The 17,651-nt window shown below is 40.2% G+C and overlaps 1 protein-coding gene across 2 annotated transcripts in view; it reads right to left on the bottom strand.

Annotated features, from left to right (window-relative positions):
• LOC5577062 overlaps nt 1-17,651 on the bottom strand; it is a 338,285-nt gene that overhangs the window by 298,500 nt on the left and 22,134 nt on the right. For both annotated transcript variants that reach the window (XM_021857529.1, XM_021857530.1), the window contains exon 2: nt 11,407-12,199. The gene's annotated coding sequence lies outside the window, so the exon portion shown is untranslated. The remainder of the gene's footprint in view (nt 1-11,406; nt 12,200-17,651) is intronic.

The following is a 17,651-nucleotide window of genomic DNA, read 5'->3' as shown; positions in this document are numbered from 1 at the left end:
GTGCATAACAAGCGATTATCCAGCTTTTTACGAGCGCTAATGGTGGCCATGCACAAGCTCACTTTCTGGTAGGGATCAAACGATTTAACGGTTCACGGGTAAAAATTCGGCACTCTTAAACAGGAGAAAGAGTCATGATTTCGGGAGGAAAATGTGTTTTCATGTTATGAAAATACGGAAAATACACCATGACCAAAAGTCATGAAATCATTTGAAGCATTTTACCGTAAGGCCGGCTGTACGTTACGTTTTCAATTTTTAGCGAAGAAAAATGTCAGTTGAAATCCTCAAATCATGAAGCATGTATGCTGGAACCATGAATAAAATTCATGGAAACATGAGCACTATTCATGGATTTAGTCATCTGTCATATATGATTCCTATTTTTGATACGAAAAGTGGCAATTTTGGTCATGAAATCATGAATCAGTATCTGATATCATGAATACAGGTCATGAAAACATAAGCGCTTTTCATGTATTTAGATGCCTGTCATTTATGATTCCAATTTTAGTGCTGAAAAGTGGCAAGTTGAGTCATGAAATCATGAATCAGGATCCCTGAATCATGAACTCATTTCATGAAAACGAAACATTAAATGTCAATAAAAATCCCAGTTTATATTTGCCATTGGTAAACAAATAATATTAAGATTATAATTGTTACTACTTTTGTGCCGGTAGATTTGTAATAAACTGTGAAAACATTCCACAAATGTCAACCTAACGAGTGTAAAAATCTTAAGCAAGAGCGCAAACATTTGGAGGTTAGGTTTATACGCAAAATGTTGTTTCGAGCATCAATTGAATTGGCAAATCGTCTCTGGGCTGGTGGATTGCATGAGTGATGCAAACGAATCTGCGAATGTGGAAAGTGGAACTGGAACATCCGGCTGCCGAAGGCCTTTTGTGAGCTGCTCTGTTATTGGATGTGGAGAATGCATCACTTCCGAACGAGCTTGTCAAGCAAAATCTTCACTCGAAGCCAAACATTGCCCGGTTCTGCATAGTCAGGATGAAGTAAGTACATTATGGAACATCCAACAGCTCCGGCATATTAATTGTGTCGTGAAACAAAGTAGGAGCTCACGAGAATTTCGCCAAGAATGTCAACGATATGATGGCAAGGTTCTGAAGAATGTAAACTTTTTCAAAAACAAAACTATTTTTATAAATTCACTAGAAAACATCACAGATCGTCATGAGACACGTTGACTAAGGCGAAGAAAGTGACAGTTGGATTTGTGTAACGCCCTGAGCATACGAATTGTTGCATAATAGTCACGATTTCATGACTTTTAGTCATGATATCATGAAATAAATTTTTTTATGAATACATGACTTTTTGTTCATTAATCCGGAAACGGATTTTTTTTTCCGTGTTGACTTTGGTCGTTTGAGAGCTGATCGATAAGTTTGATAATCGATCTTAAAGATTTACTGTCAAACGACCCAAGTCAAACGTCAGAATGCTTGATCCCTACCAGAAATCGAGCTGGGTACAATAAACGCCTTCCTTTTGTGTGAAAGGGGAGCAAAAGCAATGAAGAAAAATTTGTTCGTTGACGATTATGGATTGAAGTTAGTCGTGCATCTTTCGTTGATGACCTGCCGGAGTTGTATACTGGATGACGAAGTCTTTTATTGTTTCGTCACCAGTCGGCGACGAATCTGACGATTGTCAGCCCTCCATAAAATTGATGATTTCCTGACTTTTTGTTCATAAATCCGGCAACGGATTTTATTCGTGAAACAAAAATGTTCATTTGAACTATGGGAACTTTCATTGTTATTTTTTACTACGAAACTGTTAAAAACCAAATTATAAACTTTATTTTGTAATCAAAATTCGTAATTTCGTATCGAGAGCGAACATTAGACCGTATGAACGTAATGTATGAATCTTTCGTGAAAACATTATAAACATTCAGAGTACTAGTACATTCGACAAAATGTGTTCATGCATTTTAAAAAATATACGATTGGATGGCATAAAATGTAAGTTGTCAAACGAAATGAGTCCACAAAACCATTTCGGTGCAGAAAACAACTAATGATTACGTTGACTAACGATCAGTTTCGTCATACTTAACAGTTTCCATCCAGTGCGAATAGCGTTAGAGGAAGTCAAAAGAAAATAAAAGTGCTCGTTTATGAAAGTATATTATGCACGAATAGCTACGGAATCACTGTCTGTGTCTAGCACTAGTAGAAATATTTCATATGGTGTATTAAACTGGTGTTTTACGAAATAAATTTAAGGAAAAAACGAAAAACTGTTTTTTTTTCTGAAAAAAAATGTGATCTAGAAATGTTTAACAAAGTTTGAAACAAAAGAGATTGACAAGAAAAAACTGCTCTTTTGGTCCACCTAATAGGTTGAAAACTTAAAGCTTTCAGAAAAAGTTTGTTACTAAGGAAGAGTTCTATAGCAAAGTTGTTCATAATAACATTTTCAAAAATTTCAAAAATGTCGATTCGAACCATTGTGCAATTCCCCTTTTACTTGACACCTCGCTGTTCAACTTTCGTCGCTTCGAACACTATGCAGGACTGTGCGCGATGTATCCGCACCGACTTTGTGTCGCAGTCCCATTTTGCCCTCGTTCGCGCCCCTCGAGGGAGATGATCCTCTTTGCGAAAACAGAGGCACACAGGAAAATGCACTTTCCGGAGCGGTGCGAAAGCGCTGCACAGTTGGTGACACCAGCACAACCGGACCAGAACCAGGACCGGAAGGTTGGCATCAGGAAAATGCTGCACATTTTCCCGGCCAAATTTAGAACCCACGAAACTTGACATCGGGAGTGTTAATGTGCATTTACAACCGCATAACCCGTGGAATGGGGGGGGCCTTTTGGGGAGATGTAGTTCGACCCAGAAAACGGCTGAATAGCGAGCGTGCCTGTTTGAATAATTAATTTATTTGACAGGAAAACGATAAAGTTCTGCAGTTCAACCGTCAGACAGCGAGCACTCCTTTGCGGAATTGTTTTCCAACTGTTTGCGCCAGTCAGGGTTGGAGTTCGCATCGCAGTCGGTTGGAGCGAGGACATACGGTGGAAGCCGTATACGGATTAGCAATCAGTCGGCAGAAAGGAGCAGCGGAACTACGCTCTGATTGATGGGAACCAGAGCGTAAACCGATACGGTAACAGTTTGACCGACATCAGCTTCGATTCCGGCCGGTTCTGTGAATTGGTAGCAATTTCGAAACGGAGTTTAGTTTTTCGAAGTAAGAATGTAATTATAATAGGATAGATAATAAAAACAAGCTTAAGTTAACATGCGAGGAAAGAAAAACTTTTACGTTTTCGTTTTACACTCCTTATTTATTGGAAACTAGTGGTCCCGGCCTGGGAGGGAGAAACCAATACAAAATTTCTCTACGTCACAGTGAGCCGAGATTTTGCTGTCACGAACTGTCACTGTGAGCCCGGATCTTAAACAATGGACAAAAATGATAAAAGCGCGTAATTAGCCTAAGCATATTTTTGCATTTTATCAAAAGTAGTAAAAATCAAATTAGAATCCATTCATGCACATTCAAAAGTAACGTCACGAGAGCACTGTTTATTCTAATTGAATATAACGTATTGGAATGAGGCTCTTTTTACTGTTTTCATTAAAACTGAAAATTAAACGCATAGAAAACTGTGGCCCTTTTTCAATGTTTGTCCAGATAGATCGAAGATACACAACAAATGAAAACTAGCGATTTTCACTGAGCCTGCCTTGATTGCCGTTGGCAAACTGGAGTTATCTTGCAATTTGGAAAACAATTGTATGCAATTTCGTGTGTAGTATCGGTGCCTCCCTCCCAGGTCCCGGCAAATTTCATCTTGCCATCAAGTAGGCTGTTGAAAAACGCTTTTGATCGTCCCATATAAAATGACAGTTTTGTTCGCGCTCGTTTTTTCAACTTTCCCGGCGAATATCCTGAGATTTTTGTACACACGAACACGTCGGAACCCTTGACGAACAAAACTGAGAAAGAATCATTCAAATCCGTTGACCCGTTCGTAAGCCATTTCGTGACATACAAACAGAATTTCATTTTTATTTATATAGACTATCAAAATTTCTCCAATATCAAACAAATTCTGTGTACTACATGCTTTACGAATAAAATTGGACATTGCGCAATTTTCATAGTGACTGAATTCTGGGTAAACTTCTGCGCAGCTTAATAAATCAACTTCTGTAAACAATTATGTGCAGGTTTCTATGAATGCTTTTGTGAAGACCTATATCGAGAATTCTGTGTAGACTGCTGTGAATGCATGTGTGAAAAAAGCTGACTTCACTTACATAGGAATACCTCTGAAGAGGTTTGTGGAAAATTCACAGAAGTAGAAAATTTATTGGAGATTTTCATAGAGACTTCTGCGCCCTTTTTTTGTCTCCAATCTACGAAAACTTCTGAGGAGACGGAAATTAATAAATTTTTAGAGATTTCTCAGCGACATCTGGAGAGCCTCCTAAGGAGATCTCTCTGGAAACTTCTGTGGGCGTTGCAGTTGACACTTCTATAGAAGCTTCTTAAGCAAATTTAGTAGAGATTGGTATGGAAACTTCTATGGATACTTTTCTGGAGTCTTCTATGGAGACTTATTTGGAGGGTTATGTGGAGATAGCTGTGAAAACAATTTTGAAGACTTTTTCGAAGTCTCCTGGTGCGACGTCTGTAAAAAAAAACTATACAGACTATTGAAGAGATTACAGTAATTGATATTTCGGAGACTTCTGTTGATAATTCAGAAGAGATATTGGAATGTTCAGTGGAAATGATCTTTGCACTTTTTGAGAGCCTCTGTATATATTTATAAGGATCCTTCCGTGAAGATTTCTGTGCACATTTCATAGCAGCTTCTGCGGAAACTTATGTTGTTACTTTTGTAGAGATTTTTATGAACAATTGTACGGAGATTTCTGTGGAGATTGCAGAGAATGAAATTCTGTGGAGATTTCTTTGAACATTTCAGTAAAGGCTTTTGTGAAAAAATCCTTTGATATTTCAATGGAAATTTGCATTATAAATTTTGTGGAGACTTCTGTGAACACTTGTATGAAAACAATTATTGCGATTTCTTTGGAAGACTTCTGTGGAGATAACTTTGCAATCTTGAGTTATATCTCTCACGAAGGCTTTTGAATGGGCTTCTGCTAAGGCCTCCCGTAGCTTTTCAGGTTATGCCGTTCAGTTACTAGAAGAGAAGCCCTGCAAATTCTGGATAAGAAGTCTTCTAGCTTCTGGGATAGAAGCCTTCTGAAATAGAAGCCTTCCAGCTTCTGGAAGATAAGCCTTTCAGCTTCTGGAAGAGAAGCCTACCAGCTTCTGAAAAAGAAGCCTTCCAGCTTCTGGAAAAGAAATCTTCCAGCTTCTGGTAGAGAAGCCTTCCAGCTTCTGGAAGAGAAGTCTTCCAATTTCTGGAAAAAAGTCTTCCAGCTTCTGGCAAAAAAGCCTTCCAGCTTCTGGTAGAGCAGCCTTCCATATTCTGGAAGAGAAGCCTTCTAGCTTCTGGAAGGGAAGCCTCCTAGCTTCTGGAAGACAAGGCTTCCACCTTCTGGGAAGGAAGTCTTCCAGCTTCTGGAAGAGGAGCATTCCAGCTTCTGGAAAAAAGCCTCCCAGCTTCTGGAAGAGAAGGCTCCCAGCTTTTAAAAGACAAGCCTTCCAGATTTTGGGAAAGAAGCCTTCCAGATTCTGGAAGATAAGCCTCCCAGCTCCTGGAAGAGAAGTCTTCCAGCTTCTGTAAGAAAAGCCTTCCAGCTTCTGGAAGAGAAGCCTTCCAGCTTCTTGAAGAGAAATCTCCCAACTTCTAAAAGGGAAGGTTTCCAGCTTCTGGAAGCGAAGTCTTTCAGATTCTGGAAGAGAAGTGTTCCAACCTATGGAAGATAAGTGTTCCAGCCTCTGGAAGAGAAGTCTTCCAGCTTCTGGAAGAGAAGCCTTCCAGCTTCTGTAAGAGAAGCCTTCCATAATCTGGAAGAGAAGCCTTCCAGCCTTTGGAAGAGAAGCCTTCCAGCATCTGTAAAAGAAGTTTTCCAGCTTCTGGAAGAGAAGCCTCCTAGCTTCTTGAAGAGAAATCTCCCAGCTTCTAAAAGAGAAGCTTTACAACTTCTGGAAGCGAAGTCTTTCAGATTCAGGAAGAGGAGCATTCCAGCTTCTGGAAAAAAGCATCCTAGCTTCTGGAAGAGAAGGCTCCTAGCTGTTAAAAGACAAGCCTTCCAGATTCTGGGAAAAAAGCCTTCCAGATTCTGGAAGATAAGCCTCCCAGCTTCTGGAAGAGAAGTCTTCCAGCTTCTGGAAGAGGAAGAGAAGTCTTCCAGCTTCTGGAAGAGAAGCCTTCCAGCTTCTTGAAGAGAAATCTCCTAGCTTCTAAAAGGGAAGGTTTCCAGCTTCTGGAAGCGAAGTCTTTCAGATTCTGGAAGAGAAGTGTTCCAACCTCTGGAAGAGAAGTGTTCCAGCTTCTGGAAGAGCAGCCTCCTAGCTTCTTGAAGAGAAATCTCCCAGCTTCTAAAAGAGAAGCTTTCCAGCTTCTGGAAGAGAAGTCTTTCAGATTCTGGAAGAGGAGCATTCCAGCTTCTGGAAAAAAACATCCTAGCTTTTGGAAGAGAAGGCTCCTAGCTGTTAAAAGACAAGCCTTCCAGATTCTGGCAAAAAAGCCTTCCAGATTCTGGAAGATAAGCCTTCCAGCTTCTGGAAGAGAAGCCTCCCAGCTTCTTGAAGAGAAATCTCCCAGCTTCTGTAAAAGAAGCCTTCCATATTCAGGAAGCGAATTCTTTCAGATTCTGGAAGAGAAGTGTTCCAGCATCTGGAAAAGAAGTCTTCCAGCTTCTGGAAGAGAAACCTTCCAGCTTTTGGAAGAGAAGGCTTCCAACTTCTGGAAAAGAAGCCTTCCAGCTTCTGTAAGAGAAGCCTTCCATATTCTGGAAGAGAAGCCTTCCAGCCTCTGGAACAGAAGTCTTCCAGCTTCTGGAAGAGAAGCCTTCCAGCTTCTGGAAAAGAAATCTTCCAGCTTCTGGTAGAGAAGCCTTCCAGCTTCTGGAAGAGAAGTCTTCCAATTTCTGGAAAAAAGTCTTCCAGCTTCTGGCAAAAAAGCCTTCCAGCTTCTGGTAGAGCAGCCTTCCATATTCTGGAAGAGAAGCCTTCTAGCTTCTGGAAGGGAAGCCTCCTAGCTTCTGGAAGACAAGGCTTCCACCTTCTGGGAAGGAAGTCTTCCAGCTTCTGGAAGAGGAGCATTCCAGCTTCTGGAAAAAAGCCTCCCAGCTTCTGGAAGAGAAGGCTCCCAGCTTTTAAAAGACAAGCCTTCCAGATTTTGGGAAAGAAGCCTTCCAGATTCTGGAAGATAAGCCTCCCAGCTCCTGGAAGAGAAGTCTTCCAGCTTCTGTAAGAAAAGCCTTCCAGCTTCTGGAAGAGAAGCCTTCCAGCTTCTTGAAGAGAAATCTCCCAACTTCTAAAAGGGAAGGTTTCCAGCTTCTGGAAGCGAAGTCTTTCAGATTCTGGAAGAGAAGTGTTCCAACCTATGGAAGATAAGTGTTCCAGCCTCTGGAAGAGAAGTCTTCCAGCTTCTGGAAGAGAAGCCTTCCAGCTTCTGTAAGAGAAGCCTTCCATAATCTGGAAGAGAAGCCTTCCAGCCTTTGGAAGAGAAGCCTTCCAGCATCTGTAAAAGAAGTTTTCCAGCTTCTGGAAGAGAAGCCTCCTAGCTTCTTGAAGAGAAATCTCCCAGCTTCTAAAAGAGAAGCTTTACAACTTCTGGAAGCGAAGTCTTTCAGATTCAGGAAGAGGAGCATTCCAGCTTCTGGAAAAAAGCATCCTAGCTTCTGGAAGAGAAGGCTCCTAGCTGTTAAAAGACAAGCCTTCCAGATTCTGGGAAAAAAGCCTTCCAGATTCTGGAAGATAAGCCCCCAGCTTCTGGAAGAGAAGTCTTCCAGCTTCTGGAAGAGGAAGAGAAGTCTTCCAGCTTCTGGAAGAGAAGCCTTCCAGCTTCTTGAAGAGAAATCTCCTAGCTTCTAAAAGGGAAGGTTTCCAGCTTCTGGAAGCGAAGTCTTTCAGATTCTGGAAGAGAAGTGTTCCAACCTCTGGAAGAGAAGTGTTCCAGCTTCTGGAAGAGCAGCCTCCTAGCTTCTTGAAGAGAAATCTCCCAGCTTCTAAAAGAGAAGCTTTCCAGCTTCTGGAAGAGAAGTCTTTCAGATTCTGGAAGAGGAGCATTCCAGCTTCTGGAAAAAAACATCCTAGCTTTTGGAAGAGAAGGCTCCTAGCTGTTAAAAGACAAGCCTTCCAGATTCTGGCAAAAAAGCCTTCCAGATTCTGGAAGATAAGCCTTCCAGCTTCTGGAAGAGAAGCCTCCCAGCTTCTTGAAGAGAAATCTCCCAGCTTCTGTAAAAGAAGCCTTCCATATTCAGGAAGCGAATTCTTTCAGATTCTGGAAGAGAAGTGTTCCAGCATCTGGAAAAGAAGTCTTCCAGCTTCTGGAAGAGAAACCTTCCAGCTTTTGGAAGAGAAGGCTTCCAACTTCTGGAAAAGAAGCCTTCCAGCCTCTGGAAGAGAAGCCTTCCAGCATCTGGAAAAGAAGTCTTCCAGCTTCTGGAAGAGAAGCCTTCCAGCTTTTGGAAGAGAAGGCTTCCAACTTCTGGAAAAGAAGCCTTCCAGCTTCTGTAAGAGAAGCCTTCCATATTCTGGAAGAGAAGCCTTCCAGCCTCTGGAACAGAAGTCTTCCAGCTTCTAGAAGAGAAGTCTGCCAGCTTCTTGAAGAGAAGCCTCCCAGCTTCTAAAAGAGAAACTTTCCAGCTTCTGGAAAAGAAGTCTTCTAGGTTCTGGAAGAGAAGCCTTTCAGATTCTGGAATAGAAGTCTTCCAGATTCTGAAAAGAAGTCTTCATACTTCTTGAAGAGAAATTTTCCATCCTCTTGCAGAGAAGTCTTCCAGCTTTTGGAAGAAAAGCCTCCCCGCTTCTGAAAGAGAAGGCTTCCATCTTTTGAAAAGAAGTCTTCCAGCTTCTGGAAGATAAGCCTTACAGCTTCTGTCAAAAAAGCCTTCAAGCTTCTTGAAGAGAAACCTTCCGGCTCCTGAAAGAGAAGCCTTCCAGCTTCTGGAAGAGAAGCCATCCGGCTACTGGAAGAGAAGGCTTCCAGCTTCTAAAAGAGAAGCCTTCCAGCGTCTGTAAAAGAAGTCTTCCAGCGTCTGTAAAAGAAGTCTTCCAGCTTCTACAAGAGGAACCTCCCAACTTCTGGAACAAAAGCCTCCCAGCTACTGGAAAAGAAGGCTCCCAGGTTTTAAAAGAGGAACATTCCAGCTTCTGGAAGAAAAGTCTTACAGCTTCTGGCAGAAGAGCTTCCCAGCTTCTGACAATAAAGCCTCCCAGCTACTGGAAGAGGAGGCTCCCAGCTTTTTAAAGAGAGACCTTCCAGCTTCTGGAAAAGAAGTCTTCCAGCTTCTGGAAGAAGAGGCTCCCAGCTTCTGGCAAAAAAGCCTTCCAGCTTCTGGAAGAGAAACCATCTGGCTACTGGAAGAGAAGACTTCCAGCTTCTAAAAGAGAAGGCTTCCAGCTTCTGGAAGAGAAGCCTCCTAGCTTCTAAAAGAAAAGCCTTCCAGCTTCTGGAAAAAAGCATTTTATTTTCTAAAAGAGAAGCCTTCCAGCTTATGGAAAAGAAGTCTTCCGGCTTCTGGAAGAGAAGAGCCTTCCAGATTCTAAAAGAGAAATCTTACAGCTTCTGGAAGATAAGCCTTTACTTCTGGAAAATATGTGTTCCAGCCTCTCAAAGAGAAGTCTTCTAAATTCTGGGAGAAAAGCCTGCCAACTTCTGGAAGAGATGGCTATCAGCTTCTGGAACAGAAGTATTCCAGTTTCTGGAAGAGGAAACTTCCAGATTCTGGAAGAGAAGCTTTCTGGCTTCTGGAAGAAATGCCTTCCAGCTTCTCGAACAGAAGCCTTCCAGCTTCTCGAACAGAAGCCTTCCAGCTTCTGGAAGAGAAGTCTTTCAGCTTCTAGAAGAGAAATCATCTAGCTTCTGGAAAAGAAGTCTTCCAGATTCTGGAAGAGAAGTATTCTAACTTCTGGAAGAGAAGTCTTCCAAGTGTTCCAAACTATGGAAGAGAATTGTTCAGCTTCTGGAAGAGAAGGCTTCCAGCTGCTGGAAGTGAAGCCTTCTAACTTCTGGAAGAGAAGCCTTCCAACTTTTGGAAGGGAAGCCTTCCAGCTACTGGAAGAGAATCCTTCCAGCTTCTCGAATACAAGCCTTCCAGCTTCTAGAGTAGAAGCCTTTCTGCTTCTGGAAAAGAAGACTTCCAGCTTCTGGAAGAGAAGTCTTCCAGCAGTGTTCCAAACTATGGAAGAGAAGTGTTCCAGCCTCTGTAAGAAAAGTCTTCCAGCTTCTGGAAGAGAAGCCTTCCAGGTTCTGGAAGAGAATCTTTCCAGCTACTACAAGAAAAGCCTCCCAGCTTCTGGAAAAGAAGGCTATCAGCTTCAGGAAGAAAAACCTTCCAGCTTCAGGAAAAGCAGGCTTCCAGATTCTGGACGAGATGCCTTCCAGCTTCTAAAAAAATCTTACTTTATCAATTGACTTTCGATTCCGGAATCTCAAAGGTTATCGCTCTTATTTAATTCAAAGCAACACATGGTTATGATATGGATATCAAAGATGTGGGTATTTAAATGTCATCTACCAAACCGAGATAATCCTTTGCTCGAAAAATCACATCCATCTCTTATCCCGTTCATTGCACCCGTCATTGATGGAAAGTAGCGAACACTTCTTCTGAACTGGAACAAAAACAAAACCAAACGCTCCCGAGCGTCAGAGCGCTGGTTTACTCGCATTTGTCGGCTCCCGAGTAACTAAAGCTAAAAGTGATTCGCGAACGTGTTCGGAGCTGTTCAGAGTCATATTGTGCTTTTGGGAAAAAAAAAGCTGCTTCCCCTTCGAGATTTATGGTTTTCAAGGGCTTTTGACTACAAACTAGTAGTTTACTGTCGATATGATGGTAATACAATTAATTTGTCTGTCAAAACCATAATAAATCACACCTTGCTCAGTTACTCGCGAGTAAGCGCTCCCGAACTTGTTGCTACTTCTTTTGATATGTTCTCCCGAGCAGATGGGTGTGGACTTACTCACACCTAGCCAGTTCCCGAGTCTGTGATGTTTGTTATGCGTTGGTATACACTCGTGAGCTGCATCGTGATGCGAACTTTTCCAGCACTGGCACCCGTCACCCGTCATCGAACTCCCAAGGTGACGAACTCCACCTCGGAAAACAAATTCTCCTATCAATCAAATCATTTTCCATCTCATTAAATTACATCCACGCTGCTACACTTATCGTCAACCCACGCTTCCTCTAACTCACTTCACCTGATGTAATGGATAAGCATAATCAAAGTCAAGAAGCCCCCTTCCTCCACACTCACCTCAGTAAACTCGCCCAAAGATAACGATGCGGAAAGCTCTCCTGATGATCCAACGGCGACTGTCAAATCGGTCCCGCACTCGCGTTTTGTTTTCCACTCCCAATTCCACAAGGTTAACGATCCGAGCTTTATTTTCCCGCCACTCACAAAGAAATTGGAATTTTTTTCGCACGCTGTACACTGAATCAATTATGCGAATACTTTTTTTTTATTTTGTTTCCGAAATTTTCGCTTCCGGCTCCGCGCACACACTGTTTGAACTTTTGTATGGCTACACACCTGAACGTTTCCTCCACTCCAACGAAGAAGACGACGACGATAAGATTCACTTTTATTTTTTCGATTACTCACTCGCGGCGCGTTTCTCCCCGAAATAGGCAATAACGACAACTACAGCAACACCACTACGATTATGTACAATGGACGCAGCAAGCGGTGATCGAGCGAAACAAACGGTGCCTCTATTTGCTTTTCACTTTCGTTCGCGCTTCTCCCCGTACTCTACCTTGGCCACGTCCATCCAACGTCGTGCGTATCGACGATGTTTGGCTCGCTTGCTTCTTTTGTTATCAGCAATGGATTAAATTTCAAAGCCCACTAGACCACTCATCCGATCCATTCATCCGATGATCTCTCTCTCCTCGCCTGCTTCGATCCGAGAGTATGCGGGCGGGGGTCGGTCGGGTGATTAGCGAATGATTTTGCACTTTATTGGCGGCTCCCCTTCGATTCCGTCGAACGAACAGAGTCAATCGTGACGCGATCCGATATGAACTGCGCTTGATGGTGGCAACTGTGAACAAAAGAAGAAAGGAAGGGGGAGGCGGGAAGAGAAAAAGAGAAGAAGGTTAGAAAATAGAAAACATACCGTCATAATCGAATCGAGTCGAAAACAGGTTCGTCGCTTGAATCGCCTCAGGGGGAGTTGGGCAGTAGTGATGGTGGTGTGGGCACAAGAGAGAAGCGAAACAAGGCCCCCACCGTTGTTCAAACGAAAGCGAAATTGTAAGTGCTGCTGCAAGTAACAACAACAGCGGCAGCGAGAGTGATGAGTTAGAGCTTCGCGCCGGTTGCCGGATCTGGGACGAGTCGGAAATGTGTGAGTAATGTGTTTCTTATGTTTGATATATTCAACATATTTTACTAATGAGCTACAATTTTATGCAACTTGGTACGCCATATGCAAATACTACATTTTTCTGAATTAACGTCAGTCTGCATTTTTCAGTTTCTTAGAAAAATTGGAAGAAATGCCTTACAGCTACTGAAGGAGATTTGTTTTTTCAGCTTCTCGAGATGAACATTTTTAATTTCAAGAATAGAAACCTATTCTAAAATCTAAAGAGTCTAAAATCCAACATCAAGACGTGCGTTCATACACATCATGGCAAATAAATAAGAGAACGACGGTCATTGTATGTTGGTATCGTTTTACAGTCATCTCTCCCTTACTCGATATTGAAGGGACCATCGAGTTAGGGAGGTATCGAGTTACAGAACATAAAACAACAATACCACAATCCATATTGAGTTTTGTGATTCAGAAATATCAAATAAGAAAACTTGTACGATTGCTGCCATCCCCAGACAACCAAAATGTACGTATAACTAAATCATCTGGAGGCTTTGTATGTGCAACATTTCACTTGTAAGATGTCGCGAAAAGGCCTAATACGTACAAAAGTGGAGGCGATATGCGTGCATATATTATATAATGATAACATACATTATATGATAATAGCATACAATGCGATTGTATAAATATTCCACCGAACTAACCTGTGATCTTATGCGACTTAACTTATGATAACAAATGTCGATTTGACAGCTGCTACGGATTGATTCGACTTACTTTGTACGAGTGTATGAAACGAAACAAAATGTACAAATGAACTCAGGAAAAAGTGCTTTATGCGAGGAAGCTCGTCAATCTGACGAGTTTATCAACGGTGTTTTGTGAGTTTGATGTAATTAGTATGAATATACGAGTTGTAACATGAACTTTCATGCGATTTCTGGTTGTCTGAGTCATTGATAATGTTCACCAGAGGCACAATTTGAAATTTCAAAGTTTTTTTTTCCTTTGTTAGGCGTTTTATAACCATTCGATTAATCTTTCAGTGGAGTTGATAAAAACCATGGTCGAAACTACAAAATTAAACAAGATGAGCATCACGGTTTCCAGTGAAGATTTTTGCCAGATATCTCCGAAAAATTTGACATATATCGCGCGTCGTGTTCGCATCGTAATGAAAAAGTGCCGCGATCGATTAGTCGTGTTTGATCTATTAATCGCGTCACTTGCTCTAGCATGGGCGAACGATGATCACTTGTTCGGCGTACAATGCGATTATCGAATTATTTCGCGAATCCGGTTAGGCATGATTATATCATGGATCGCATCACCGAAACTTGGTGACTTCCAGATCTCTACTTTACCTTTTAACCCAATATCCATTCCATGACAACCATGGAGATGCAGAGGTGATCTCGGTCTATAATAACAACGGTAGTCACACTAACATTCCTTCTCTTCCCTGATGACCGTAAGGACGTGGCCGGCCCCACCACGCTCTCGATTTGTGTACATTGAGGAATGGTTAGCTAATCCCAAGCCCCATTCATTAATTCCCTGTGCAACTTCGATTGCTCTGGTCAATCATGGAGTAACAACTACGAATTGTACGGTCATCTATGCTTATGCTTATGCCTTAAGAAATTATCTTGTGAAACATGTCTACTTGAGAACCTGTGCAAAAATCTTGTCATGGTTATGGTTATTTTCCTCCTAATGTACAGCAAATTGCCACAGCTTTCTGGAAAGGTACTACCTAAATTAAAGTACCCTATGCTCTGGAATTGACAAAGCGATGAAAGCTGGCGAAAGCACTCGGTATCAGGGAACTGAAGCAACTTTTCATCAAGCGCATCACTCTATCGAAAAATCGGTGTTTCCATATTTCACTGCCCTTTGTTCCATTTGTGTGTCAGATTTTTATAATTTTGTAATAATATTTGTATGGGTTTGTTCACATTTTGCGGGTTTTCTCAAAGCTTAGAGTTCACCATAATTTTGATTCAATTCCACAGAATGTAGAATAAGAATTATATTTTCCCCAATCCGTAAGTTTCTAGCCAAAGTGAATAGATTATCGAGGGGATTTTGCAATGACCTTTGCAAGATTTCCGGTTTTCCTATACAGAGTCTATAGCATCATCTGCGAGTTTTATAAGTGTGAAAAGTTCTTCCAAACAGTTGTCAATAAAAGACAAATAGACTTAATTATGAGCCTTCGTGTAAACCCTCCAATACTGTGCAGATCTTCTGACAATATTTTTATAGAAACTGAATGAAATGCGCTTTTGATATCAAAAGAGAGCTGAATATGATATTCGATATTGTTCAACTGGTACATTTTTCCTTTAAAACTTGATTAAAAACAATTCAGTCAAAATTTAATTCCAAGTTTTTCATACATATTTATTAATGCAATATTCACGAAGTGATGATGTGTGTTGTCCAATTCGAGTAATATTACAAATTACTAAAGCTTCCAAAGATTATATTTCCATAAAGCTAAGCTTTCCTATGCTTGGCGTTTTTGGCTCGATTTGTATAAAGAGGTGATCTAAATCAATCTAAAGAAACTTAATTTTATGCACACTAGATTGAAAATCACTCCGTCACCAGGTAAACAATAAACAAACAAATTATATTTGAAGTTTTTAAATAGTTCCGATTTGCTTAAATCTGGTACAGTAACTTTTGATCATGTTCATATCGACATATAGAGAGAAAATTGGGAACAAAAAATCAACAGGAATACCGTGATGCATCAATACCCGGACACTTAAGGAGCGTCAAATGTTACAATGTAAATACAATTTTCAATGAGAATTACGGATAACAACCAAATTTTTGTTACTAAATGAACTACTTCTAATCAGATTTTGATATACCGTAATCTGGGGTAACATTGATCATTTTTCTGAATATTTCTTTAATATTTCGTTTGAAAATGCAAATGTTGTAAATTTTATAATTTTAAAACAAGTACTGCTACCCATAGGTCGAGACTATATACTGAATTTTGTTTATTGAAAGATTTAAGCATGTTTAAAAAAATGTTGTAAGCTATTTTTTGATTTAGCTGATATGGGGTAACATTGATCACCTATGTAAACAACGTTCGGTAATATTGAAAATGTCGTTTCTTACTTAAAGCATGGCCTCTGAACCCGAATATGAAGGCCAAACGCTTACAAGTCATTTACTTTTTTAATTTCAAAAATAAAATCAATTTGAACCCAGCGTTGCCAACCTTCCAGATTTGTCTGGATATTCCAGATTTTTGAGGCCCCGTTTTACAAAAATCTGGAAGATCCAGATAAAATTTGAAATGAATTTGTAAGGTTTTGTAAATAATTTGTAAGGTTCTCCATAGACGACATTAGTAATCCAGACTTTTCCAGACAAATTTTCAGAATCTTCCAGATTTTAGAAAAATTGACTTGGCATCCCTGTTTGAACCGCCCAATACGCCTAAAGGTAGGCAATTTCCTAAGGGAATTCTACATTCTTAACAGTAATTCGATAATGTTGCCTAATTGAGCATACTTATAAAAGTTTTGACAACGGAATCGTTTTCGGTGATGCCATTTTTAGTAAGAGCCACATTTTCCTTGCTTATATCGTCTGCAGAACTTATGTGAGACATGAATATTCGGTAGTGTCATCCTAAACAATAAATATCATTATTTCGAAAAGTTAACAAACTTACGCATAAGGTAAACACAATTTTCGCAAAAATATTATCTTTTATTAGCTCATAAGTATAGGAAAGAGAAGTACCATTCATGATTAGAAAATGTTACATCAATAAATTATAATACGAACTTTTTATGAGATGAGTCATTCCGATCAATGTTACCCCGCTGATCAATGATACCCCGGATTACAGTACGTGATAAATTTTATCTAAAAAATTACGATTTTATTACGAAATTCGTTCAAACAATGAAGCATGTCTTGTCCTTAAATCCGGACACCTGAAGTAAGTGTTGTGTTTAACTCTAGACACTATTGAATCAAAATCCGGACAATTGTTTAAAGTTGAACTATTTGCACCAAATTCACAAAAATTATATTGAATTTAAAGTCCATATCATTTATCATACAATTAATGCATTTTTGCGATTCACAGTGCTTCAAATAGACGAATGACGAGTATTATTTGTATATAAATTACCTGTAATGCACTTCCTCTGGGTTTTATGGTACTAGTGATAGATTTACACAGTTTTTTCGTATAACTCGATTTGTTTCCATTAATAATGCCTTCTGTAGTTATTTAACAAGTTTTCCTTACATCCGTTTACTTGAATTCAACAAGGGTTTCTAATGTAATGTCCGAATTTAAAACATTTGGCCATTAATCCGGACACCCCAAGGGACACCCTCTTATCACATCTTTAAGTTCACATTTACACCATATTCCACGATTGTGATGTCACCGAATCGTGAAACTATCGTTTTCAGTCTATTTCAGTTGAAATCGCTTCACTAACAATATAAATGAAACACATTATCACAAGACCTGCATTTGTCAACACTTATACCGAGTAAACTTGCGAGGCGAAAAAATGACGTCCGGACGGAACGGCTTATTTGTTTTATATTTTTATTAATTATTTGGCAATGATAACTAGATTACAAATAACAGTATAATGATCATAAGTATCATAAATAGTTAATACGATTAAAAACTGGCAGAAAAAAGATATTTTTTTCTTTAATTAATGAATATTGTTGAAGTGTCCAGATATTGGTACCGTCCGGATTTTGAATCATCACGGTACATCGAGATATGGAGATATCGAGATAAGAAGGATATCGAGATATGGAGAAAGGAATCGTATGTAGAATTAAGGTTCCGAAGCAATCATCGACATAGGGAGAGAATCGATATGTAGATATGTAGAACATCGAGATGTGGAGAGTCGACTGTATCTCAAAATCCAGATAATTTCGAAACATGGTGCCTTCAGTATAGTTGTTTTGGAGGTGGAGCGCTATTTGATGGTACCTCATTTTATTCGGAATTTGGCCGCTAGGTGGCAGTAGTGTGCATGGAACTTTCGTTTTGCAGATATCACAGGAGCCTAGTGAGAATGAAACATTTGTTTTGCGAATATTTCAGGATCCTGACCGCTGAGAAAGATGACGTCTTCGGAAAAGTTGTTTA

Source organism: Aedes aegypti, chromosome 1 (genome assembly GCF_002204515.2).
Source record: "Aedes aegypti strain LVP_AGWG chromosome 1, AaegL5.0 Primary Assembly, whole genome shotgun sequence".
Classification (NCBI taxonomy): domain Eukaryota; kingdom Metazoa; phylum Arthropoda; class Insecta; order Diptera; family Culicidae; genus Aedes; species Aedes aegypti.
This window is presented reverse-complemented; position numbering and strand designations above follow the sequence as displayed.